Raw genomic sequence first — 27,436 nt, 5'->3', positions numbered from 1 at the left:
TAAATATTTTTATTTTCTTTTCAAATCTTATTTTATTTAACAATAAAATAAGTCTCATAATCTTATCAAATCACCAAAACACATCAAATCTTTCAAATCAACTTAAATCAACAGAACTCACACATATATTATAAAAATATAATATAATTTGCTAAACTTGATTAAATAAATAATTAAACAAAAGTGGGCGTTACAGGAAATGGCATGAAGAATCTAAAAAGAACTATCTAGAACATGACATCCACACTATAAATAGGCAAGCATGTACTCATTTGTAATCAATCCAAATCAATCCAAATAATCCAAATCAATCCAATTTGGAGAGCAATGCAATCTATTCCTGCTCCAAGTCCTCACGCTACTTACTACTATATTTCAACTATCAACTAAAGCCTTCTTTACTATCCAACTACACTCTAAACTATCACTACTACCCAAAATACTAACAGTGGCATCAAAGCTACGTTCGATCATATATTGGGCGTAGAAAATCTATCCACCTATTTGCAACCAAACCCTCCTTATATCCTACACCATTCTAAATTTTTCCCTAAGACATGGCTAATACCATTCAACCATCATCTATGATTATCTCTACTTTCAATGGTGAAAACTATGATTTTTGGAGCATTAAAATGAAGATATATTTTTGCTCTCAAGATTTATGGGAAATTGTAGATGAAGGATTTACTATTTCCGCAGACATTTCAACTCTCAATGCAGCTTAGAAAAAGGAGTTGAAGGAAAATAAACAGAAAGATGCAAATGCATTGTTCTTTCTGCAACAAGCGGTGGCAGACATTATCTTTCCAAGAATAATGGGAGCTATAAGTGCCAAAGATGCTTGGGGTACACTAAAGGAGGAGTTTGAAGGAAGTGACAAGGTATGTGCCATTAAACTTCAGACTCTAAGACGTGAGTTTGAGTTATTAAAAATGAAAGAGTTTGAGACCGTAAAAGAATATAATACCAAGATAAAAGAACTAGTGAGTCAAATGAAAACATACAGGGATAATATTCTCGACAAAAGAATTGTTGAGAAAATTCTAATTTCTATTCCTCGTAAGTATGATGCAATTGTTACTACGATTGAGCAAACCAAAGATCTGTCTACTTTGTTAGTGACAGAATTAATAGGCTCACTAGAAGCTTATGAGCAAAGATTGAGTAGGCATGATGATGATACAATTGAAAATGCCTTTCAATCAAAGCTTAAATTACGGTCTCAAAATAAAGGATTTGGAGGAAACAAGAAAAGTGGAGAAAATTCAAGAAACAAAGAATTTTCTAGAAATTTCTCAAAGAAAAATCAAGATGATTATCCTCCATGTGGCATATGCAAGAGAACAATCATGCCGAGAAATATTGTCGATGGCGCGGAAAACCACAATGTGCATACTGTAAGAAATTCGGACATGTGGAGAAGGACTGTTACAGCAAAAATAAGCATCAAGCAAACTTCGTTGAAGAGCATGAGTGTGAAAAGGACCAACATGACTATGACCAACATCTTTTTTATGCCACACAAGATTCCAATAACGAATTGAGTAGAAATTGGTACTTGGATAGTGGTTGCAGCAATCACATGGCCAAAGATGAGAGCATCTTCAAGGATATTGATTACTTTGTCAAAGTAAAGGTTCGACTGGGAAACGACTCAGTCATGGAATCTAAAGGCAAAGGCCCTGTGATGGTGGAAACTAAGAAAGGTACGAGGTTCATCAATGATGTCTTACTAGTCCCCAACTTAAAGAAAATATTTTGAGTATTGGTCAAATGATGGAGAAAGGATATATTATACACTTTGAAGGAGACACATGCTCAATATTTGACAACAATCACAAAAGGCAAGAGATAGCCAAAATAAAAATGGAGAAAAGAAATAGAAGCTTTCCAATAAGCTTCAAATATACTACTAACACTGCCTTCAAAGTTGAAGTTGATGAAAATGCAAGCTGGAATAGGAATGAAGGACAAGTTGAGAGAAGCAGCATTACCATTCCAATAAAACAATCAAACAGTGAAGCTATAGAAGAAGCAACTAAGGAACCAGGTACGCCACCTTCACATTCTCAACAAGAAACTTCTTCTCTAAAATCTACTCCAACAAGAGTGGGATCACTGGTGGATATATATGAAACTTGCAACTTGGCTAAACATGAGCCTGTCAACTATGAAGTGGTGTCAAAACCAGAATTATGTGCCAAAGGCAATGGAGGAAAAGATCCAAGACTAAGAAAATCTTTGAATGGGCATAATAAACATCCTCGAGCATGGTACACAAGAATTGATCAACATTTTATCAATCGAGGATTTGGCTAGATCAAGATTTGAGCTACTACGAATTATGCTTGGAGTTACCGAAATATGCATCAAGGAGGAGTGTTAGAATGTGCTGCATATTTCTAGAATTCTCTAGAATGTATTAGTAGTTTAATTTATAGAATGATGTACATGCCTATATTTCTCTAGAATAGTTTAGTATGTTTTAGAATTAATTAATATTACACATGTAGTAGGAAATGTCATGAAGAATCTAGAAAGAAATATCTAGAACATGACATCCACACTATAAATAGGCAAGCATGTACTCATTTGTAATCAATCCAAATAATCCAAATCAATCCAATTTGGAGAGCAATACAATCTATTCTTGCTCCAAGTCCTCACACTACTTACTACTATATTTCAACTATCAACTAAAGCCTTCTTCACTATCCAACTACACTCTAAACTATCACTAATACCCAAAATACTAACAAGAACACTCTCTTGAAGTGTGTAGAAAGTTATCCCATGATGTGTCTAGAACTCTCCCTTGGAGCCTATAAAAAGGGGAGAGCTTGTCATTAGTAAATCAAGCAAGCAAACAAGAATCAAAGTATTCTCTCAAGTAATAAAAATAGTTCTTCTCTCAAATATTCCCTCCTCCTAAATTTCTCACAAAGTCTCACTATAACCTTCTTCCTTTCCAACAAACATACACCATTTTCTAACTCACTAGTTTGCATACATTTTTTTTATAAGGCTATCAGTTTGAATATGCTTAAACCTCATATGTTTGTGAGTAGTTTATTCATAATGCACTTGGACATGTTTTAAATCAGATTTTGCTAGAGTTAAAGTCTTGCAATTGCTCATCTAGAATTACCGACATCAGCATCTTACCACTCACTGTTCATGTTTGTATTATCATATTCAAGATGAATTACAAATAACTATTACTTTAATTTAGGCAATGCAATGGATGCAACTAGATCTGAATTATTGTGTTTCATTTTTTAGATTATTGCTTTTCCGGGAAGGAAAGTAACATTTTATAATGATGTTTATGATTTCTCTTTTTCTGCAGGTGCTACTCATAATTCAATCAGGTTTGCTCAGGTGTATGTAGAAAGTGTCTTACTATCTTTGTTAGCAGTCATTGTAGATATTATTCAAGTCCAATTTTCTTAGTTTTTGTTAAATAGAACTTATTTTATGGCAATTGTTGCAGGCTGATGGAAGTAGAAGAAGGTTAACTTCTGCGCTTTCCAAGGTTAACTTTTTGGGTTAAATTGAACCTATAGTTTTCTATAATGGGTGAGGGCATACTTGTATTCAAATATATTGAAGTTGTAATAAGATCTGAAATGTTTAACAAATGGTTTATAATTTTTTTCCTATGAAAATGGTTATCAAATTGAGATATTGTATTGTTTCTAGTTTGGAATATTTGTATTGTTGATTGGTGTTCTCTTTCAATAAAAGTTGTAGCTTATAGAGAAAAAACTTATAGCTATTGCTCTGTCCCAAATTTGACTCTCAAGATAGCTATCAATAAATTCTTTTTAAAAAAATAATTCAAAAGAACTTTTAATATGCCATTTGGCTTTCATTAGAAGATTATAATCCAGTGGTTCCTTATTTTCGTGTGATTTTCCTGCAAGTAGCTTCAAGTTCTTGAGGATTTTGCTGTCGATACAATTATGCTGCGGAATCACCTGCGGTATGTTTGCAACAAGCACACACGGGCAGGGAAAATCATCCAATTCTGCCCAAAGATTTCCTTTTCCGCAGAAAATTTTCCTGCGGTTACTAAAATCCTCAGGAGACAATTACCAACGAAGGTTATACCTGGGAACCTAAATCCTTGGTAAATTCCGTAGGAAACAGGTTTCCTGTGGAATTTTCACCAATATCCGCAGATAATTCCGCAGGAATATTGAGAGTTTCTAGTAGTGTGGGATACAAGCAAAATCAACTTAGAATAATTAGTATATCATAATTCATAACCTTATTTTCCATTTAATTATCCAAATACTTACTAGACAAATAGCTTGTTTAGCTAGCTTTGTTTAACGCACTCCAAATGCTTGAGTATTTTTTTGTCAAAACGGGAAATAGATAGCGGCAAGGCATGGTCACATGCATGAGTTTGGACCAAACCATAAGAAAACAAAAAAGGTCGTTGTTAATAGGGTGGTGAGATGATGAATGCTCAACTGCAGGGTTCAATAAGCGGTGCGAAAACAAGAGGGGAGGCTTCTTGACGGAAACAAATTATCTCATATCATTATCAATAATATCAACAACATTACTTGTAACCAAATCAAACACTTGAGGAATCATATGTGTAGCTGCTCTAGCTAACTCATGAGCAACCACTCTGTTTTTCCTCCTAGAAAACTCAACACTCGAGCTTGGACGTGCTGCAAGACTAGAGATAAAATCATTAATAATAAAACCAAAATAGGATAATTCCCATGAAGGCTTATTAAAATTGTCTAAAACTATTGTCGAAAAAAAAATTGTCTACAACTACTTTTGCATCAAACTCGAGTTTGTGGTCCATCTTATTACTTGTAATAAACCAGAAACCTCACCTTCTTTAACTGTTAAAATGGAGAATGATCAATTTGATATTCTTCAATCAATTTTTGTATATGAATGTCAATCAAATTGATGGAAAAGTTGTGCTTTTAAGGGTGTGATTAGGGTGCAAATTGATGGATGAGTTATAGTATATCACATACGACTACACCATAATGAACAATGGGAAAAAACAATTGAGAGAGTGCATAAAATCCAAAGCAGCATAATTAGAAGAAATAAGCTCCTCATGAATTGGTCCATTAGAAGAAATAAGCTCCTCATGAATTGGTCCATTAAAGCAAACTAAACCTTCAATTCAAGGTAAGAGAAAATCGTTCCATAAAAAATGACAGTAAAATGCAAATGGATTAAGAAGAATGTTTTGATATTTAAATCTGAACTGAAACTTGAGAATTGCATATTTGAGATATAATATCAAGTAAACCAAAGTCATGAAACAAAAGATATACAAAATCATCCTAATTAAACATTAATTCAGAGCAACATAAACCTTAAGGAAGGTAAATTATAAACTTTAAAGAGAGGAGAGATTAAGGGAGTTATGAACCTAACACTAGAGTTCATCAGGAGAACAATAACAAAGGATTAAACTGTTGTACATGGAAAAAGTTTTAATGCTTTAGATGTTACTTGCATGTCATTGTTTAGAAGCTTTAATATTGTGATAAATAATCATTTCAAGGCCAACGTTTGAAGCTTTAATATTGTCCATAAACATGAAGTTGGAAAGGGAAGATCCAAGCAAGTATCAACACCATAGTCTTAGCAGCAGGCGGTGCCATTAATTTCAGATTAAGATTTATGCCGGAAGCCATGATAAAGTAAATAGGTTATTCGTATTCACAACAAATTAACCTCATTTCACTTTAACACAACAAATCAACGTATTCATTCCATATTTCAGACAATGTCCCTTCCACAATAGGTTATTCAGATATGCATTTTTCATTCCGTATTTCAGACAATGTCCCTTCCACATAAAAAATAAGCTCCCGACATTAATAGGTTATTCAGATATGCATTTTTCACAATGTTCCTTCCAATAAAGCAAACAAAAAAGAGCTTGTTGTCGCAATTGTGTAACATGTCGGCAAGTCAAACACACGGACGGGTTGAAGGAAACAGATAGAGAAAATGGGATTCCAAATACTGAGGGTTAATTATATTCCAAAAAATATCTCTCCTAATTAATTAAAAACATAAGGTCTGGTAAAAAATAAAGAAGGACATCCAGATATTGAGCCACCATAAGTTTGTGTTAACTAGGGGGGACCAATAATAGTGTCGGCATACTTTCCCATGGTTACTTAGTTTGTATAAAATCATATCATATCATATTTTATAAAACTCAATAAGTTTTCACAATTAGGTTTTTCAAAAAGAGAGAGAAAGTAGAGTTTGGTTAAACATGCAGATTTTAAGATGACATATTTTTGCATACACTATCAATATGATCCATCTTTTGAGAGATATCTCCTTACTTATCTAGGTGAAATTCAAGTGCTATAGTATGAGTACGCTATGTCTTTTTCTATGTTAATGTTATGCACTCAAGAAATGGTTGATTTTGGAAAATGATTTTCTCATATGAAATACCCTCTCAATCGGCTCAAACATGCTCATCATATTATGTCATGCAGGAGTTCACGAAAGAAGCTTGCGGAAGAATTAATGGAAGTGAATAACCAAATTGCTGAGCTGAATTCTGAAGCCAAAGACACTGCAGTAACAACAAATTCTTTAACTTATAATCGAACAATTACCATTACATGGGTGAAGACTCGGTCTTATATTTTATCAAACCGAACATCACTCTGTCCAAAGGGTGTTCCACAGACAGGAATTTTGCGGTGACTCTGTCCAAATTTCCTCAAGCAGGAGTAATGTTTCTTGGCTTTTCCTTGAGAAATGTTGGATCATCATCTTCCTTCGAACCATCATCTAGAAGTTTATGAAGCCATGGTGGTCGACTATTTTCATCATACCCGTAATCAAAGAAAAGCTCCTCCCCAGTTTCAATACGTTCCTTTGCAAATATTCCTACTCGATGATCCCCATTAACAAGCACAACCTGCAATAGGAAACACATTATTTACAATTCAATAATTAAGTACACGGTGTAGAGATTAAAAGATAAGTTTCGTATATCGCATATCTCTATAAAAATGAGTTGCTAGACTCACCTTTGCATAGAAATTAGCTTTTGATGAGTGACTTGCAAATTCAACTTGTTTCCTTTGCGATAAGCATCAAGACGATAATGAAAAAAATCATAGTAAGGATTAACATAATATATGTTTTTTGGGATATAAGGATGACTTGATGCACGAAAAGGTTGACTAGAAAAAATTAGTATTCAGATAGTAAAAGACCGTATAGGTTAATATGCAGTCATTTTTCCACAATTCCTCACTTATATTATCATCATTTTTCTGCTATACACTTTAGGAAAAAACTAGTAAACAAATAAGTTTAGGCTTACATGGACCACGACTATAGGTTGTCATAATGAATTACAAAGAGAAATCTAATTACTATACAAAATTTGTGATTCATCATGACCACCTATAATGGTGGTCCATGTTAACCTAAGCTTATTTCTTTATTAGTTTTTTCATAAAGTGTACAACAACAAAATGCTGATAAGTGAGGAATTGCGGCAAAATGACTGGATATTAATCTATCTAATCTTTTACTATATGAATACTAGTAATATTTTTCTAGTCAACCTTTTCGTGCATTAAGTCATCCTTATATCCCTAAAATCATCTATTATGTTAAACCTTAGTATGATTTTTTTCAGTATTGTCTTGATGCTTATCGCAAAGGGAACAAGTTGAAATTTGCAAATCACTCATCAAAAGCTAACTGCTATGAAAATGTGAGTCTAGCAACTCATTTTTATAGAGATATATGATATATGAAACTTATCTTTTAATCTCTACACTGTGTACTTAATTATTGAATTGTAAAAAATGTGTGTCATATTGTAGGTTGTGGTTTTTAATGGGGATCATCGAGTAGGAATATTTGCAAAGGAACGTATTGAAGCTGGGGAGGAGCTTATCTTTGATTACGGGTATGATGAAAATAGTCGACCACCATGGCTTCATAAACTTCTAGATGATGGTTCCAAGGAAGAAGGTGATTCAACATTTTCTCAAGGAAAAGCCAAGAAACATTGCTTATATGAAGATATTAGGCATTCTTTCTCTTCAACGGAAACTGTATCAATCACGGACAGCCCTATGATCACATTATCATGCCCAAGAGTTCCATATCCATATTCCTCCTAAAGTGCATGGTGCTCGCCTAGGATAATCCTGAGGATCAAAAACACCACGCTGTATTCACATATGTTCCCAAACAAGACAATGTATGCATAAAACTTATTTAAAATTGTATTATCATAATTTTTACAACTATTATTTAAAATGTTATATTCTACTTTCCTATTATTGAATTTTTACAATTGTTACATCTACTTTGCATTGATGTCATTGTTATCTCTGATCGATATAAAATATTGGTGGTGTCTCCGAAGGTTAACATAGATTTTTTTTCCTTCTTTTAAAATTGATATTTTATTGGTTGCTTCTCTTTAAATATTAATATAAATATTGATACTCTTTTTAGTAAAGTTCTCTTTATTTTTCTTTCTCACCTACTTTGTAATAGGTGTTTTTGCAAAAACTTATCTATATAATTTGACTAAGTGATGTTCTTTGCATGGTTACATAATTTCCAACACATTTCTAATTATGGAACCAATATGCCCTCCAATTAACCGCCCTCCAGTTAACCAACTTCTAATACCATTCATACTTCCTAATTAAATACTTACCCCGGTCCTTTTATATGAAACAAATGGGTCAACAAAAGCTGATGTGTTTGGTCTACATTTTGAACCAAATACATCAATTTTGGTTGACCAATTTTTCCCTTATAAAAAGGTCAGGAGTGTATTCTAACTAGCTTCTCTAATAGTCCCTTTTTTTCATCCAAACATGGAGAAAAAAGATATAACCCTAAAATTCATATTTACATGATATGAGATTTACAAGAGAGAAACTAACTATCCCTATTTATACTTTAACTGGACTCTGAGACTGAGTCCTGATTAAATGAGGACACAGGTCATGGAATATAAGAAATTAGAGCAGCCAAAGATGCCGCAACATAATTTTATGATAAACCCCATTTTTATACTCGAAATATTCTCAAAATTCAATGTGGCCCTCAAAAGATTTTTGTATAAATTTGGTCCAATGATATTTTAACAAAAGTTACTGCGCATAGAGGCAAAATTGATGTCATGTCAAAAATCATCATAGTTAATATTTCCAAGGTCAAATTGATGTTCAAAAAAATCTTTTAAGGATCAAACAGGAGATTTTCAACATACACCATATATAATATTGCCACTTATAGTTATAACTAACAAATATAATTAAACAACATGGAACCTTCCTTTTACCAAACCATGTTGCTAACCATTTAAAATCCACATTATATGATAGTCAATATAATTTCATAATAACTAAAGTACTCAAAACAATAAAGAAAAAAAATGCGTAACACTTCAAATACCTGTAAGGTGTTTGCATGGAGAGTATCAATCCCTTCATGAAAATTGTCGGCCTCCTTTTTCTTCATATCATCAATCTTAGATGTTTGGATGATAACATCTACAAACGCAAATATAAGTAAAAACAAAAGATCAATTATACATATTTTCTTAAGCAATACAACATCTATGATATATGGTAAAAAAACTATCAATTCAATAAAATCATTGCATAATATCTAATATGTATTATACCTTCCATAGATCAATCTTTGTGTAAAACCTGACCTAAAACTAAAACAGTCTCTTTCACCTCTAAAACTTTCGAGAGAACTTATGAAAACCCTTGTCCATACCATGTGTTAAACATGAAGGATTCTCAATGGCCCAATTAATAACATAATTAATCAATAACAAAACAAGATTAAACAACAATTAATCACAAAAAAAAAGAGATTAAAAAAGTTTACATTTTCACTATTAGGAGAATGGTTGGTTGAATTTGGTGAGCCGCATAAAGAAATAGGTGTGAGAAGATGTGGCTTCTTCTTGTTTGGTTGGTCGTGATCTGAATTTTCCATTTCAATTCTGAAAATTTGAAGAAAAATGAACCGCACGAAGCATTACATATAAGAGAATGAAGATGAAAAATTGTGAAATGTGTTAAGTTAGATAGAAAAGAAGAACGAGAAATAGAAAAGGAGAAAGAGAAATTAACGGTACAAAATATAGCACTTACTTCCAAAACTCTTTCTACTAGAACTTACAACAACGTCTTTAAATTTGAGTTTGGACATTCAACGTCTTTAAAACTATAGAGTTTATCGTCCATTTGAATCTCATAAAGCTCAAGATATTCATAAGAAAAGAATAAAAAAGTAGTAAATCAAAAAATATGAAAAAATAGAAAAAGTCAATAAAAACTTTCCTTTAGTAAAATATAAATAAATAACAACTTCCTTTTAAGTTTTGTTTTAAAAAAAAATCCGTTTTAAGACGTTTCTAGAAAACACTTTATGTCCTTTTTAATTTTACTATAAATATAATTTTAGTAAAATTTCAAAAAAAAATCATATATCATTTCTAATCTTACCAAATTAATGGACCAAATTAATATACAGCCAGCGATTCAAAAAATTATGGGACATTTTCTATCAACAGAAAAACAATAATGAGAAAAAAGAGAAAAAGTATAATGTAAATAAAATATTCTTATAGTCAACCTTTTAAAAAAAATTCCTTTCGTTAAAAAAATAAATAACAACTTCCCTTTTATGTGTTGTTAAAAAAAATCCTTTTTTGACAAAAAGAAAATCAAATCCCTTTTCAATATTTATTTTGTCAAAAATAAGGATTTACTTTTTATTTATTTTGTCAAAAATAAGGATTTACTTTTTAGGGTTAAATATGCTTTTAGTCCCTATAAAATCATAAGTTTTCAAGTTTAGTCCCTATAAAATTTTAATGGTAATTTTAGTCCTCCATAATTTAGTTTTGTAAGAATAGTCCCTATTTTGAAAACTTTTTTATAAAATGGACACTTTTAGTCCTTCAAAATAGTCCCTTTAAAATGCAAATAGGGACTAAAAGTGAATAAATTTTTTGTAGGGACTAAACATAAAAGCTTGTAATTTTGTAGGGACTAAAAACATATTTAACCCTAAATATGCTTTTAGTCCCTATAAAATCATAAGTTTTCAAGTTTAGTCCCTATAAAATTTTAATGGTAATTTTTGTCCTCCATAATTTAGTAGTTTGTAAGAATAGTCCCTATTTTGAAAACTTTTTTGAAAAAATGGACACTTTTTTTTTTTTTTTTGGTACATAAATTTTAAATTTTTTGTAGGGACTAAACTTAAAAGCTTGTAATTTTGTAGGGACTAAAAACATATTTAACCCTATTTTTTTTACCAAAGTTATAATTGATTTCTAGAAAGACAAAATTACACTTTTAGTCCCTTAACTTAATTTTAGGTAACAATTTAGTCCTTTATTTTTTTCATTTCAATTTGGTCATTTTTGTCCATTTTCATATACAGTTTTAAGCTTAAAATTCATGATTTTATTTTCTTATGGTCTTTCAGTCTTTAAATCTATAATCCTGGTCTATGTTTGTATAAGAATATTAGATTTGAAGCTTGAAAATGTATATGAAAATGGACAAAAATGACCAAATTGAAATGAAAAAAAGATAAAGGACCAAATTGTTACCTGAAATTAAGTTAAGGGACTAAAATTATAATTTTGCCTTTCTAAAAAATATGAATAAGAATAATAATTCATGTCATCGAATTTCTGGCTTCAATTAAGTCATATATTTGGTTGAGACCGAGAATTGTTGTATGTTTTGAGTACCAAACTTGTTACTAGTGGTATTCAATTTTATGTTTGAGTAGTTGATATCAGCTTAATAATCCATTTGTACTTCACCAATGATGGTTGGTTCGGTTGGTAAGGAGTAAAATTGCTCGCAAGGTCGTGTATTTCAACTTTTTCTGCCGATTTGAGGGTATATTTGATTGGTGATCTTTGATGGTATTATGATAGCAATTTATGCCCCTTTTTAACGAATGCCAACATTCATAACAAAATCACCAATCGGTTAGGAAAACCAATGTTCGATACATGAGTTAGATAAATTTTTCTCACACTTAACTTACCTTACGTCGAAAGTCATTGATTGGATTTGCACTAGATCAAAGCTGATCTGACAATCTGAACCGAATAAATACCTGAACGAAACAAGAAAGACAAACAACGCCGCACAAAGTCGACGAACAAACCAACGACGCACTAAGACGACAAAATCATAATCAAAGAAACTAAATAGATGTGAGAATTACTTATTTCAATAAAAGGGAAAAAGGAAAACGAGTTAGAGGGGTGATTTTGAGTCAAAACTTAACCCTAAATAACCCCTCTTTGGTGGATGCAGGATAAGAAACTAGGTTTTAGTAACGGTTGTTTAAGATTATTGATACATAATATGAAAATCAACAAATACCCAAGCTCTCTTAGTTTTGTTTTTTTTTTTTTTGATAAGTCAAGAGCAAAATGACATAAAAAAGAAGAGTTGCACTCACTGTGTAAAAGAAATTTACACAGTCAGCCAATAAAATTTTGCCACATAATCCTTTTTAAAAAAATGTTAATTTATTCAATAAAAGGTAAGGTGTGCCTCTCCACGTTCTTGTCTTTGTTGTGTCGTTACTCCCCCCATTTTTTTCTCTCTACTTCTGTTGTTCTTGGCAAGGGTTTTATTGTGTTTCATTGATTCAATAAAATAAAATAATAAGCTACCATCTACTATGGAAACAAGGACTACGAATAAAATAAAAGGGAAGAAAACAAAACCAAGACAATATCCTCATATCAATTTTTTAGTCAACACTAAGAGCATAAGGATTTTTAGATCTCCCAGCCAAGAGTGTTGTAAGAATAAATTTGAAGGATGTTGCACTGCGTTAACACAACGGTGAACGAAATGGGAACTGGGAAGAGAAGGCAATGGTGCGATAGAAATTTAAGGTGACTATTAATTTTAAACATTTTCTTTTAAAAAAAGGATTATGTGGCAAAATGTTATTGGCTGACTGTGTAAAGTTCTTTTACACAGTCAGTGCACCACAATTAAACTCTAAAAACGAATAGTGTCCAACTAAGTTGATACCCTACTCTAATTTGTTGTCAATTGCTCATATGGGTGCGTTTGTTTGACGGTTTAAAATTTCATTCATGGGATTAACCTTTCCTGGGAAATAATAATGGGCATCTTATTCCTGAGTATTTTTAGAAAATTGTGTTTGGTAAATAATTGTCAGATTCATGGGAATTGTTTGTGATAGTGGGTATATGGGTAGCTATTTCCATTTTAGTACCATTTACATGGGAATCTTTTATTCCTGCCCACTTTCTTTGGGAATAAAATCATGGGTAAGTGGAAGTTATTTTTTTCCTAGGAATTCTTTATTCCCGGGAATTATTTTTTTAACTTTGTAACAAACATAGGAATCTATAATTCCAACCTCCATGTTCCTGGGAATAATTTTTTAAACCAGGAAACAAACACCCTATATATTAAAAATCGATAATGTAGAGAATTTTATTTCCAAAAATAAATAAAATTCGATAGGATTCTCGAAAACAATACACTTTTATTTGTCATATAAATATCAAAGTTTTTTTAATGAAATATTTTTTTTTTTTGTATCAGTGACTAAGCACGTTTGTATGGTCCATTGAAATAGTATATTTTTGGCTTAAATATGTAAAGTCCTCTTTACGTTCACGTGTTTTTTGTAACACCCCGTTTTCCCAATATACAAATTTCTTAAATCATTTATCAGAGTAAGCATCATAAACAACGGGATATCACATATAACATAATCCAAAACAGTTAAATAATAATTTAACCAAATATCTTAAACATTGTAGCGGAAATTATATCGTAGTCATAAAACGTTTTGGCACGCAGGCCCCATCAAAGTAATCTCAAAAGAGTTAGTTCAATAAACAAACAACATATTATTCACGTAATAGAACGAAGCATGCATAACATATAGCCCCATCCCGTTACGTATCAGAGCGACCTAGACGACACAGTGAAGGCAAGGCCACCCACGACGGAAACTGCACACTAAGCACGATCACCTGCAAGTTACCCATACGAAGGGCAACATTTTCAAGCAGAAGGGGTGAGATTTCATAACAAAATAATGTTAATCAAAGTAATTCGAATCATAATTAACATTAACATCATAATCAATCATAAGTAACTTTGCATATTTGATAAACAATTATCACGTAATCACATCATCAATCATAGACAACTTTGCATATTCAATAAACAAGTATCACGTATTCACATATTCAATCGTCATCAACAACATAGCATTATAGACATGACAATGTGACAATGCTCTTAGACTCCTTATATGCATGTGGTACCAATCGTCATCATAAGTATTAATATACTTTAAACGTGCGGAGGACAAAGCTCCTAATAAAATCGTGCGGAGGACAAAGCTCCTAATAATCGTGGTGAGGACTAAGCTCAATGAATGCTAATGCATGGACTCTTATGAACAAATCACCGTAATCAACATATCAACATGCATCCAATAATTTGGAGCTAAACGTCATCATTTCATCTTATATAGACATTATGCACTTAGTTAAATAACAGCAGCAGCATAGTCAAGTCACATAACAGAATGATATCATTATATCAATAGCAAATCAATTGCATCATAATTAAACTTTCATATCTTACATAATTGTACAATATATTAATCATGCTCAATTAATATCAATATATCTTAAACAGCTTTACAGACTGCATTAAACGTCATCATCAGGTCTCATTATCATAAGGGGGTTCACTCTTGATCCAAACGTGCGACACAGATCGCACAAGCACTCATTACACTCCAACCTGGAAGTGCTCGCGAGGCGAGGGTTCTTACTCGCCATGGCGAGTACAAGACAAGTTCCAAACTAATGCTGTTTTGAGTTTAATCTTGTCCTACATTCATCCTTAATCATTACTAGGTATGTTCAGGCACTCAAAGGCACTCAAGGTCCAACTAAAAAGTCGAAATTACAAAATCCAACATGATCTCTGCCTTAACTCGCTATGGCGAGCAATACCAAAAGAACTCGCGAGGCGAAGGGAAAGGCTCGCGTGGCGAGCGATGAAGATCATCACTCGGGAGGCGAGCGATGAATGTCGCTACGGCCAGGCTTCCTATTTTCACAAAAATCCGACGATTCTCAGGGTTCTAAGCCTAGTATTGATTCCAAAGTTTCTCCTAAACATCATCTAAGGTCCAGGAACACTTTCTACACCAATTTAATCAATTCCTACCGTTTAATCATCAATTTTAGGGATTTGACCTAGTTTTCGTTTTCTCCAATTCAATCCTAATTCTTGCTAACTAATCATCAGAATTACATTCAATTAACAATACTGAGTTATTAGTCTCACCCTTACCTTAAATTGCAGAAAATCGCAGCTCTCCCTCTTGGTTTCTCTTCTCTTGGCTTTTTCTCCCTTTTTCTCCAAAAACGTACGTACAACAATGTTTTTCTAAAACTAGGTCTAACTCTTTTATATCTCCTCTTAATTACTTATCTTATCTCACTTTCTCCCCCAAAACTATCTAAAATATCAAAACAGCCCTCAACTAAATAATATATATTATTTTCAAATCTTTATTTTATTTAACAATAAAATAAATCCCTTAATCTTATCAAATCGTCCAAAACTCATAACTTATCACAATATCAACCAAACCATCAATAAAGTCGTAACTCATTCAAATCATACCAAAATCATGCATATATTATATAAATATAATATAATCGCCTAAACTCGATTAAATAAACAATTAACGAAAGTGGGCGTTACATTTTTGGTTTTTGTTCATGTATCTTTTTTTAGTCCAGGTTTGCCTCTATTTTCCAGCACAACGCTTTTTTAACAAAAGTTATTGTTAGGGACCAAAACCAAAACGTTAAAAACATACTGGGTTTATTTTAGAAAAAAAGATATAGGGACTAAAAGCAAAAACACAGGAATTTACAGTGATCTTTTACATATTTAAGCCTTTATTTTTTAATATAATTTATTTACTTAAAAGCCAAAAAAAATAAACGACAATTAATTTTTTATATGAAAAAATAAAAAATAAAAATTGAAATTAATAAAAAAAAAATCAAAATTAACTGGTAAGATTATAAACTATATTCAATTTTTTTTAGTTAAAACCTTTTTTGACCAAAAATAAATATATAAATAATTAAACCTTTTTTTAGAATATAATAAATAAAATTCTAAGGATTTTGGACTAAAAAAATTAGTTAATTTTCGGTCAAAAATAATAAAAAGTAAATCCTTATTTTTGACAAAAGAAATATTGAAAATAGATTTTTTTTTTTAAGAACACATAGAAGGGAAGTTGTTCATAATTTTTTTGACTAAAGGAGTTTTTTTTAAATGTTGAATAAAGGAAATTTTTATTTACATTATATTTTGTCTCTTTTTTTCTCATTATTGTTTTTCTCTTGATAGCATATGTCTCGTAATTTTTTGATTGACTAAAGGAGTTTTTTTTAAAGGTTGAATAAAGGAAATTTTTATTTACATTATATTTTGTCTCTTTTTTCTCATTATTGTTTTTCTCTTGATAGCATATGTCTCATAATTTTTTGAATCGCTGACTAAGTATATTAATTTGGTCCATTGAACTAGTTTTTTTAATATAATTTCAAATAAGATTCGTTTATTCTGAAAATTAAAAACAAATCGCAATTAATTATTTATATGAAAAAAATTTCTATTAAAATCTTATAAAATATAATCATAGGTAATTGGTTAAGATTACAAATGATTTTTTTTTAATTTTACTATATATATATATATTAAAATTTAAAAGGTTGTTATTTAATTTTCTATTTTTCTTTATTTCTTGTTACTCTTTTTATGTTGATAAAATATGCAAGGTTCGGGGTTCAAACCCCGGCCACCACAAAAAAAAAAAATATGCATCTTAAGTTCTCGTCAGCTTATCTTAGTTCGTATGGACAATGCATGATATATGCAAGGTCCAGGGTTCAAACCACGACCACCACCAAAAAAAAAATATGCATCCTAATTTTCTGAATCGCTGATTAAGCATATTAGTCTAGTCAATTGAACGTAATAATAGACTTTTTTGCATCAACGAAAACACTATTAATCAAGTGTTCGACAAGGTAAAACTTCATTCATATTGGTGGATTAAGACAACTAATGCCATTTATGTTGTTGGGGTTCATGGTTGGTTGTTGTGCCCGCTTGCTTGTCCGGGCATTGGTTAGTCAGTTTCTGTCGTTTGTTGTTTGGACTCTGTTTGTAAACCTTAGTCATCTTCTTTAGGCACGTCTTGTGCTTGAGATGCTTTCTTGGTTGTTAATATATATGCCATTTTTCCTTATTCAGAAAAAAAAATATGGTCAATTGAATTAGTTTGTTAATATAATTTATTATAAGATTTATTTCCCCTAAAAAAAGATTTATTTATTTATAAGCTCATTAAATTAGAGTTAATTGTTTGTATTAAAAAAAATTCTATTTAATTTCTATAAAAAAATAATTGTTTATGAAGGTACTTTTGTTTTGGCCAAGGTTGTTAGCTACCCTTGTCGTTATCATGTTGATATTGGGGAAGCCTTGGGATTATGTTTTGCCTTGCAGTGACTTAGTGATATGCAAATTGACAACGTTGATTTCGAAACAGATTCCAAGCTTACTTGTGATGCCTTCCATACTACTTGATACGACTGCTCTGAATTTGGGTGCATTATTTCTTCCTGTCGTACTCTAGTTAGTTCTTTCTTTACCAACTCTAGGGTAGAGTTTGTTAGGCAACAAGCCAATGAAGTTGTTCATGTTCTTGCAGGAGAAGCCACATTACTAGCTAGTCTCGCCATTTATTTTCATATATCCGAATGTATTGAATCTCTTATTATATTAATGAAATGATATAAGCATATTTCCTTAAAAAAAAAAAAAAATCACAATCAGTTAATAAGATTTCAAATGATATCTAATTTTCTTTTGATTTTACTACATATATTTCTTTAATTTGAGAAAAATATGATAAAATGCAATATAATTATATATTAAATTTAAAAAGGACATAAAGTGATTTTCTTCTTCGAGAAACGACTTAAAATGGATTTTTTTTTTTAAACAAAACTTAAAAGGAAGTTGTTATTTATTTATTTTTGACGAAAGAAAAGTTTTTATTTACTTTTTCTATTTTCCCATTGTGTTTACTTTTCTATTCTTTTTTTTATTAATATCTTGAGCTTTTTAAGATTCAAATGAACTATAAATTTCAACGATATTGAATGTCCAAACTTATAAATTTAAAAACCCAATATTTTGGCTAGCCTAAATAGATCCTATCATTTCATCTAAGTATTATTGTAGTAAGTGCCATTAGAAAGAGTTTTGGAAGTAAGTGCTATATTTTGTACTGTCTTCTCTTTCTCCTTTTCTATTTCTCGTTCTTCTTTTCAAACTCAATACAGCTTCACAATTTTTCATCTTCATTCTCTTCATTTTACTGCTTCATTTGGTTGTTTTTCTTCAAATTTTTAGAATCGAAATGGAAAATTCAGATCACGACGAACCAGACAAGAAGAAGCCGCATCTTCTCACACCTGTTTCTTCCCGCATCTCACCAAATTCAACCATCCATTCTCCTAACAGTAAAAACGTAAACTTTTTTTTTGGTGATTAATTGTTGTTTAATCTTGTTTTGTTTTTTGATTAATTATGTTATTAATTGGGTCATTGAGAATCCTTCATGTTTAACACATGATATATGTTTTTTTTTTTAAACGGGAATAGATATGTATGGGCAAGGGTTTTTCATAAGTTCTCTCAAAAGTTTTAGAGGTGAAAGAAAAGACTGTTTGGTTTATTGTTTATTTTTTTAATAATGACTTGTTTATATGTTTTACTTAAAAAGGAGGCCGACAATTTTCGTTAAGTGATTTATTCTCTCCATGCAAAACAGAAAAGAGTATATTGTTGGTATTCAGAACTATATAGACGAGTGCTCACGAGATCAATCAGACATAAAACACCCTTACAGGTATTTGAAATGTTACTTTTTTTTCTTTATTGTTTTCACTACTTCAGTTATTATGAAGTTTAGAATAACTTAGGACAAATTTAAAAGATATTGACTATCATATAATGTAGGTTTTAAATAGTTAGCAGCATGGTTTAGTAAAAAGAAGGTTTCCTGTTGTTTAATTATATTTGTTAGATATAATTATAAGTGGCAATATTATATATGGTGTATGTGTAAATCTCTACTTTGATCCTTAAAAGTTTTTTTGAACACTAATATGACCTTGGAAATATAACAAGGATGATTTTTGACATAACATCAATTTTGCCGCTGTAAGCAGTAACTTTTGTTAAAATATCATTGGACCAAATTTATATAACAATCTTTTGAGGGCAACATTGAATGTTTTGAAAATCTTTCGAGTATCACAATGGGTTTACCATAAAATTATGTTGGGGCATCTCTGGCTGCTACAATTGTACAGAGAATATGTTTGGCACATTCATATCTTGTTATTTTGATGATTGGTGAATGTTAAAATGATATGGAAATATCTCATGAAATTAATATTATCGTATCTTAAAACAAAGGTGATCTATAAGGACTCCTTTCCATAATTTCTTACTAGCGAAAAGACGGGCATTCACTTGCTCGTCTTTCCGCTCTTTTTACTGCGTTAAAATTTGAAAATTATGAACTATGTCTTTTTTGAATGTGAAAATTCAAAGTTATTTTGGGGGGTGGGAAAAGTTTTTGTCCATGACCTTAACGAAGCTCGCATAAGTTAGCCCAAGTCATTTGTTGTTATTTTCTCTCTTCGATACTTATCCGCCGTTTTCTGGAGTGTTTCTCGCAAATCAATCGCCTGTAAGCCAATCTTCATTATATTATTCGCTTATTATATGTTTACATTAACTAAGTCTTGAAACTGTTTTACTTGAATATTGTTGATTCGTTCTTTTTGAGAAGTGACGTTCATTCTTCACCACTTCCTAAATCGTGAAATTTTCTAAAGCACAAGGTATGCATTTATTTTGATTTACTCTTTTACACGTTGATCATACAAGAGAGATTAGATTTTGGCGGATTCATTGTTCCGTTTTTAAAAAAATGTTTTTATTGTCCATTTTATGATTAGATACTAATATATGGTTGTAGTAATTTGCTGGTGATTTATAAGCCTAATTAATTGAGCATTCTGAGGAATATTTTTTGACCTAAAGACAATAAGTTGACTAGATCGCATGTTTTATCAAAAAGTTTTTATGGTCAACATTTTTTTTTGTTGACAAAAGCTTTCTAGTCAACATATTGTCTTTAGGTCAAAAGATATGCCTCAGAATACTAAATTAATTTGGCTTATAAATCACCAGCAAATTACTACAACCATATATCAGCATTTAATCATAAAATCAACAATAAATACATATTTTACAAAATGGAACAATGAATCCTCAAAAATCTAATCTATCTTGTATGATCAACGTGTAAAGGAGTAAATCTAAATAAATGCATAAAATTTCACGATTTAGGCAGTGGTAAAGAATTTCACGATTTAAAGAATGCACCCTAATATTTATTGATAGATATTTTCTATGTCTCTAGAGATCTTATTGGCTCTATAAATTTGGCCGATGGCTTTAAAACAACTGTTTCTTGAGAGTTTAGTTTTTTAATGATTAAAGGAGAGCTTGACGAGATTGTGGCTGAACTTGAAGTGAGTAGAAGAAAACTAGTCGGTTTGAAGATGCAAAAGGATGCAGCTATGGGAATGAATTCCACCAATGCTGATGTAGTGAATGGAAACTTGTCTCCTGAGAAGCCTGCAGAGAGAGCCATTACTTTGTCCGACTTGAAAAATTCAATTGAGGAAGCCAAGGTTTTATTTTTTGTGATTTCTTTCCTTCTCTCATTCATTTGTCGATTCTCTGTCTAAGATATATGCTTGGCTGATGTCACAGATAGTGAATGATGATCGTCTTTCAGAGCTTCAAGATGCACGGGTAGGAAATTAAATATTGACAAAGCAATTCCAAGAACGCCAGGTTTGTAAATGGTTTTGTCATTATTTCTTGAGTAATTTAGATGCATATACTCTAGGGTTCCATGTAAAAGTATATTTTTATGTGTGTTTAAAATTTAGAGTATAAAATTTGCTTTTAAATAACCATACTTAATCCACGTTAGTAATTTTTCACATATTTTAATTTTATATGGAGTTGTTTCATATTTTATAATAGGGTTTAAAATTATATGTTATAAAATATAACGAAAAATTTGTATTCAAAATTCGATTATATTAAAATGTATCTGCAATACTATTTTTATTTGAAGTGTGTTTGATTATTTTTTTGCTAGATTATTACCAATAAAAAAAAATATTTAGGGACTAAAGCGTAGATTTTAACACAAGAGGGGAGGCGAATGTAATTCAAGCTTCCCTCAAAGGAGGGGAGTGAAAAATTTTCTAATATGTTTTGAATAAGAGGGGAGGAAAGTGTATATTTTAACATAAATGGGGAAGGAAGTGTAATTCAAGCATCTTTGAAGGAAGGGGAGTGTAATTTACTCTAAATTAAAAAGGACAAAGTGTTTTTTCTAGAAATGACTTAAAATGGATTTTTTTTTATATACAAAACTTAAAAGGAAGTTATTATTTATTTATTTTTGACTAAAGGAAAGTCTTTATTTACTTTTTCCTATTTTCCCATATTTCTTGTATTTACTTTTCTATTCTTTTTTTATTAATATCTCGAGCTGTTTGAGATTCAAATGGACGATAAACTTCAATAGTTTCAACAATGTTAAATGTCCAAACTCAAATTCAAGTATTATATATTGAGTTTTAAAGACCTTAATTTGACCCATCATTTTAAAAATTTAGACAAGTGTTTAAGAGTGAAATACTAGCATAAAGGGTTTTGGAAGTAAGTATATTTTGTACTCTGTACTCTGTTTTCTCTTTCTTCTTTTCTATTTCTCGTTCTTCTTTTCAAACTCAACACAGCTTCACAATTTTTCATCTTCATTCTCTTCTTTGTAATGCTTCGTTTGGTTCATTTTTCTTCATCTTTTCAGAATCCAAATGGAAAATTCAGATCACCACCAACCAGACAAGAAGAAGCAGCATCTTTTCACACCTGTTTCTTCCTGCATCTCACCAAATTCAACCAACCATTCTCCTAACAGTAAAAACATAATTTATTTTTTTTAATATCTTTTTTTTTTTTGGTGATTAATTGTATTAAGAAAAACAATAAACTGACTTTACTTTCTTTCTAGTTTCTTACAATATTGCATGTTTTAGGGAGAAAATTTATCTGAAAAAAAATGGAAATATGATGGAAGAATGTAGATTGAAGTAAATAATTTTAAGATTATAATGAATGTGTATATAGGGATTGATGTTTTGTTATGAGCATTGCTCAAGACATTTAATTTTCTCTATAGTTTCTTGTTTACACTGTCATAGGGGATTCTTTCTCTGGTTGAGGGTTACATTAATACTTCTTAGATACATATATGTAAGATTTATTGTCATTATTTATACCAATTTAACTTGGAATTCATCGCTCTTACTGAGTTGAGGTGACATTGATTTTAGGATGGAATACAGACTTGAGTGGGAATTAACCAGTCTTCCTGAGTTCTTAACATGGTAATTAATTTATGGATAAAATCAAATTAACTTTACTTTTTAATTTTCCAACATAAACCTTGCACTAATCTTAATATTTAGGCAAATAGGCTAAGCCCAATTAAATAGTTTTTATGATATTTATCTAATTTTTCGATGGTTGAACCTCGATTTGTTTAACCAATTTTTTATTTACATTTTATGATTTATGCACTTCATTTATTTTTTCAATAAATTTTTATTTATCTATTTGTCATTTGATTCAACCATGGTTAAATCAATTGAACCAAGTGAACCAATGACCTGTAGTAATATCTTGAGGTTTATTTCATGTATGTGCAATGTTTGATGCTATACATCCCATGACAGCTAATATCTAAGAATGAAAAAACATTCAAGAATAAATTAATGTTCTAAATAAAATATTTTAAATTTGGTAACATTTTTTAACATGATTCTATATAAGAGTAAAATATTTTTTTCATAAGGTTCCAATTTGAATCTTATACCAACGATAAATTTTTTTAAATGTTACGAAAATCGAAACCTCTAGATGAATGAGCATGATTTAGTTGATAAGAAATTGACTAACATGTAAAATTATGAGTTCAACTTCTTCTGTTATCGTTAGAACTCATAATTTTACATGTTAATCAACTTCTTATCAACTAAGTCACGTTCATTCATCTAGAGGTTTCAATTTTCTTACCATTTAAACAAATTTATTGTTGGTATAAGATTCAAATTGTAACCTCATGAAAAAAAAAAAAATTACTCTTATATAGAATCATGTTAAAAAAATGTTACCAATTATAAAATCTTTTATTTAGGACATTTAATTTATTCTTTAATGTATTTTCATTCTTAGATATTAGCTGTCATGTGGATGTATAGCAACAAACATTGCACATACATGAAATAAACCTCAAGATATTACTACATGCATATCATACCACTCATCCTCATATCATACCTATACATCTGAAATCGAGGTTTACTTTTCTTCATACTCAAACTATATAAAATGTTGTTAGTTGCTGCAACATTATCAAACTATATAAAATGTTGTTAGTGGCTGAGAGGTTTACTTTATCAAACAACTGCAAAAACTTTCAACACTGAGCCTATTTCAAATTATGATGAGAAGATCCCTTCTAGAAGTTAAAGTGGAGCAAAGTATTATAAAGCCGTAAATGATAGTAACGTTAGATAGGTTAATTAGGAGTTAGTTGGTTTAATTGGCTATATAAGCCTTAATGTACTAGTTAATGTAACAATTCTCTCATAATCAATATTATTTTCCTTTTCACTTTTCTATGTTTTTCTCTCATATATGAATTCTATAAAGAATTGTAATACGTTATCAGAGAATAACTATTCCGTTATTTTCTTGAGAAAATTTTCATCGATTCCTTTGTTCATTTACTTATACTCCATGTATGATTCTTGAGGTTTCAGCATACCTCTGTTTAGATTTATGAAGAAAAGAAATTATCTTGATTATAACTCAAAACCATTCATCCATATCTTATTCAATGTATTTTATTTGGTGCAACCTTTGAATTTTACCGGACTGTGTTGTTGAGTTTATGATGGAACTAGCGGATGCATCACCGCACTTCTTAATCACTTTTAGATTAGATACATTAAAAACATTAAAATTTTAACACTATGAATAGCTGGGAAGAAACTGCGAAATTGCTAGGAACTCATGGCTAGTGATTTACTTTAAAATTTTTGTGTCAATATCCTAGTCAAATTTTGTCAAAAAAAAAAATCCTAGTCAAATAGTTAGGAAATTTAAATTTTGAATAGTATTTCGCTAGATATTAGTTTGAAAATAGCTAGGAATTTCTAAATATTAATTAGTTGCGAATAAGCTAGGAAATATTTTGCTATGTAATTTGCCGCCCAATCCATGCCACGGCCAGTTTGATACCTAAATCACAACCAAATTTGTAGCTAATTGAGTTTTGCTAGAAATTAGCTACGCGTTAGCTACGATTTGTGGTTCTTCATTCATAATTTTTCAACCGAAGTTCCCAACTTAATTTGACACCTATACTCTTGACAATGCAAAATCCAAATTTGAGTGATCTAGAGGCAGTGCATACAAGAGTGAGAAAGGAAGGATCGAAAACATGTGTAACCAAACACACTCTCATCTTCGGTTTTGCATCCTCACTAACACATTGCATATTATTATATGCATTAATATTAACTCCCCTGCTAATTTTCTCATTCATTATAACACTGAAGCCATGTTATATCCCTTTTTGTATCGGCAGGGTTGCTCTCATGATTTAAATTTTGTCAATTCAAGCCATGTTATATATAAAACCAATAATGTTAAGTTTTAACTTCACAACTTTAAGCTTTTAGGATATAGAGTGTGTTCTTTACTATATTGAAATTATAAGGAAGGTTTCTGAATTGGGGATTTTTGGTTTTATTGAGGGTTGTGGAAGAAACAACGATTTTGGTGATGAATTGTGGGAATTTGAATAAAGTTTAAGTGATTCTGTTGCATTTTGGCAAATTGTACTTACTTTCCTCATATATTAAGGGATATAGGTTTCGATTTATTATTATATAATAATAATCAAAGAAGTCAAGAATGTGGCAGATATGGTCAGTGAATCCTGTGTTCACTTTGCAGCGCACCAAATACCTCAGTAGTTTTCCTCAGTGGAAATGGTAGAAAAGTCGTAGATGATGTAATTCTTCGCACATTACTTGTTATTATTTGAGCATTCCTTGCAAAAGACGGGTTGTTTGGTTCAACTTCGCCAAGTCATCTGCAACACTATTCGCCTCACTCAGGTTACCGTGTACTAAGGAAACCTTCAATATTATTTGCCAAGTCTCATCCTTCCATGTTCGATCCTTCTTTCGAACAGTCACTCAATCAATATTATTTGGATTTGGTCGAAATACAGCTTGCACAGACTGCACAATTAGTAGCACCTATATACATCAAGCAATACGCCACTTTCTTGCTAAGCGAAATAAAAGCAAAGCAACACATCAAGCACAGGACCAATCTATTCCTTATCAGAAAATTAAAATAAATAAATCTTTTAACACATAAAATAATTTCACATCTCATGCTATAACCCTATCTATAATAAATAGATCTCATGTTCTCCTGTAAAAAAAATACACCTCTTGTTAAACTCTAACATCACTTGTTGAATATTATAGAGCAAGATCACATAGTTAGGGTATTAAGAGATCAACCATAAGCTAAAACTTGTAACTTCCGTATTTGATATTTGCACAAGATGATCACACTCCGGTATTTTAGAGCTTGGTTGAATATATATGTATATCCATCATTCGATATGATCTCATAATTTTAAATTAGTTTATTTTAAAATAAATTCAAACTTTGAATGAATTTTATCTACTATGTACCGGTATCCAACCAAACTTCAAGATACATAAGAACATACCTTTGCATAATTGCTTTTTCTTTGTTCTTATTCTTGTGTTTGCTTTTCTTTTAGAATGTTTCTTGTGTTTGTTTCTTTGATGATGTATGTTTTTCTAGTCTCTACATTATTATGTCAAAGATAGTAATAGAAATCACGCGATTTAAGTATTATATGTTTGTTTTTGTTTTGTAGTATGTCGAGAGAATTATAAACATGCATAAACCCTTTCCTAGCAAAAGCCAACCGAATTTTTTTGGCTCGAATCTTCTTGATGAGGCTCTCGCTATCTCTCCATTCTCAGATCAAGCCCTTCAACTTCGAGCGATGTCTATGCTATGTCTTAGAAGGTTCAAGGACCTTGAAAATATGCTTCAAGAATATACTCCTAAGTTGAAAATGACATATGATTCCATATCGGCTTCCTGATAATTCTAGATCAGAGTTTGTTCGAGAGCGTCTCTGAATTGATAAATCTTTGATCGCTTATTTCTTTAAAAATGACCAAATGAAGGATATTGGAGGTAAAAAAAAATGTTTGAATTATTTATTCATTATTTATTTTAAAGTAGATTATTATATTTAATTTGACTTGGTCATATTGTAACAAATAGTTTATTATTTTTGATCAAACAAAATAAATTTTTTTGTTACAGACTTACGGTAACAAAATAATTGTTTATGGTTATATAACTTTTCGAAATAGTTTTTTTTTTTTTTTTTAAGAAGTAACTTTTCCATATCTTCACAAACTGTTTATTCTTGATGGATTTCAATGCATATCCTTTAAGAATAATCCATTTACTTAGCAAGAATAATTGTAATTGGTATTTTTTCATTGGCAACTAATATTTGTTCTTATTTAAAAAAAAATAAAAAACTATTTACTATTAAAAATCCTTTCATTACTTTGATCTGTAAATTATTACTCATATACAGTTCATGTAAGATGGGTGGGAAAGACGATTTGTGCTAGAAATGTTGGTAAATAGTTTAATTAATGTCATGGTTTAAATATGTAAAAATTAAATGATTTTTAGAGTTTAAATCGAAAGTCCTAGTATCATAGGGATTAAGTTAATGTTTTTGCCAGCTACTAATGCAATTTTTTTTCCAATGCTTGATTTAAAAAACTCCATTAAATTTCAAAATAATGTACGTTAAAGTTATATATATACACGTTTATTCAAAGAAGACCAATTGGTAGCAAACTATTTCTATTTTAAGATCACATACTAGGCATTGTTTTTACAATTTCTTGTCTATTGATTAAGTTAATATGGATTAAGATAGT

General features: G+C 30.6%; 1 long non-coding RNA gene across 1 annotated transcript; it reads left to right on the top strand.

Moving 5' to 3' along the window:
• The first annotated feature begins 20,731 nt into the window (after positions 1-20,731).
• LOC25501317 (uncharacterized) lies at positions 20,732-22,268 on the top strand. The gene is made up of 3 exons (XR_003007700.2): positions 20,732-20,950; positions 21,033-21,116; positions 22,150-22,268. It is a non-coding gene; the product is annotated as an uncharacterized lncRNA (long non-coding RNA).
• Positions 22,269-27,436: the final 5,168 nt, after the last annotated feature.

The sequence above is a fragment of the Medicago truncatula genome, chromosome 8, assembly GCF_003473485.1.
Source record: "Medicago truncatula cultivar Jemalong A17 chromosome 8, MtrunA17r5.0-ANR, whole genome shotgun sequence".
Classification (NCBI taxonomy): Eukaryota; Viridiplantae; Streptophyta; class Magnoliopsida; order Fabales; family Fabaceae; genus Medicago; species Medicago truncatula.
This window is presented reverse-complemented; position numbering and strand designations above follow the sequence as displayed.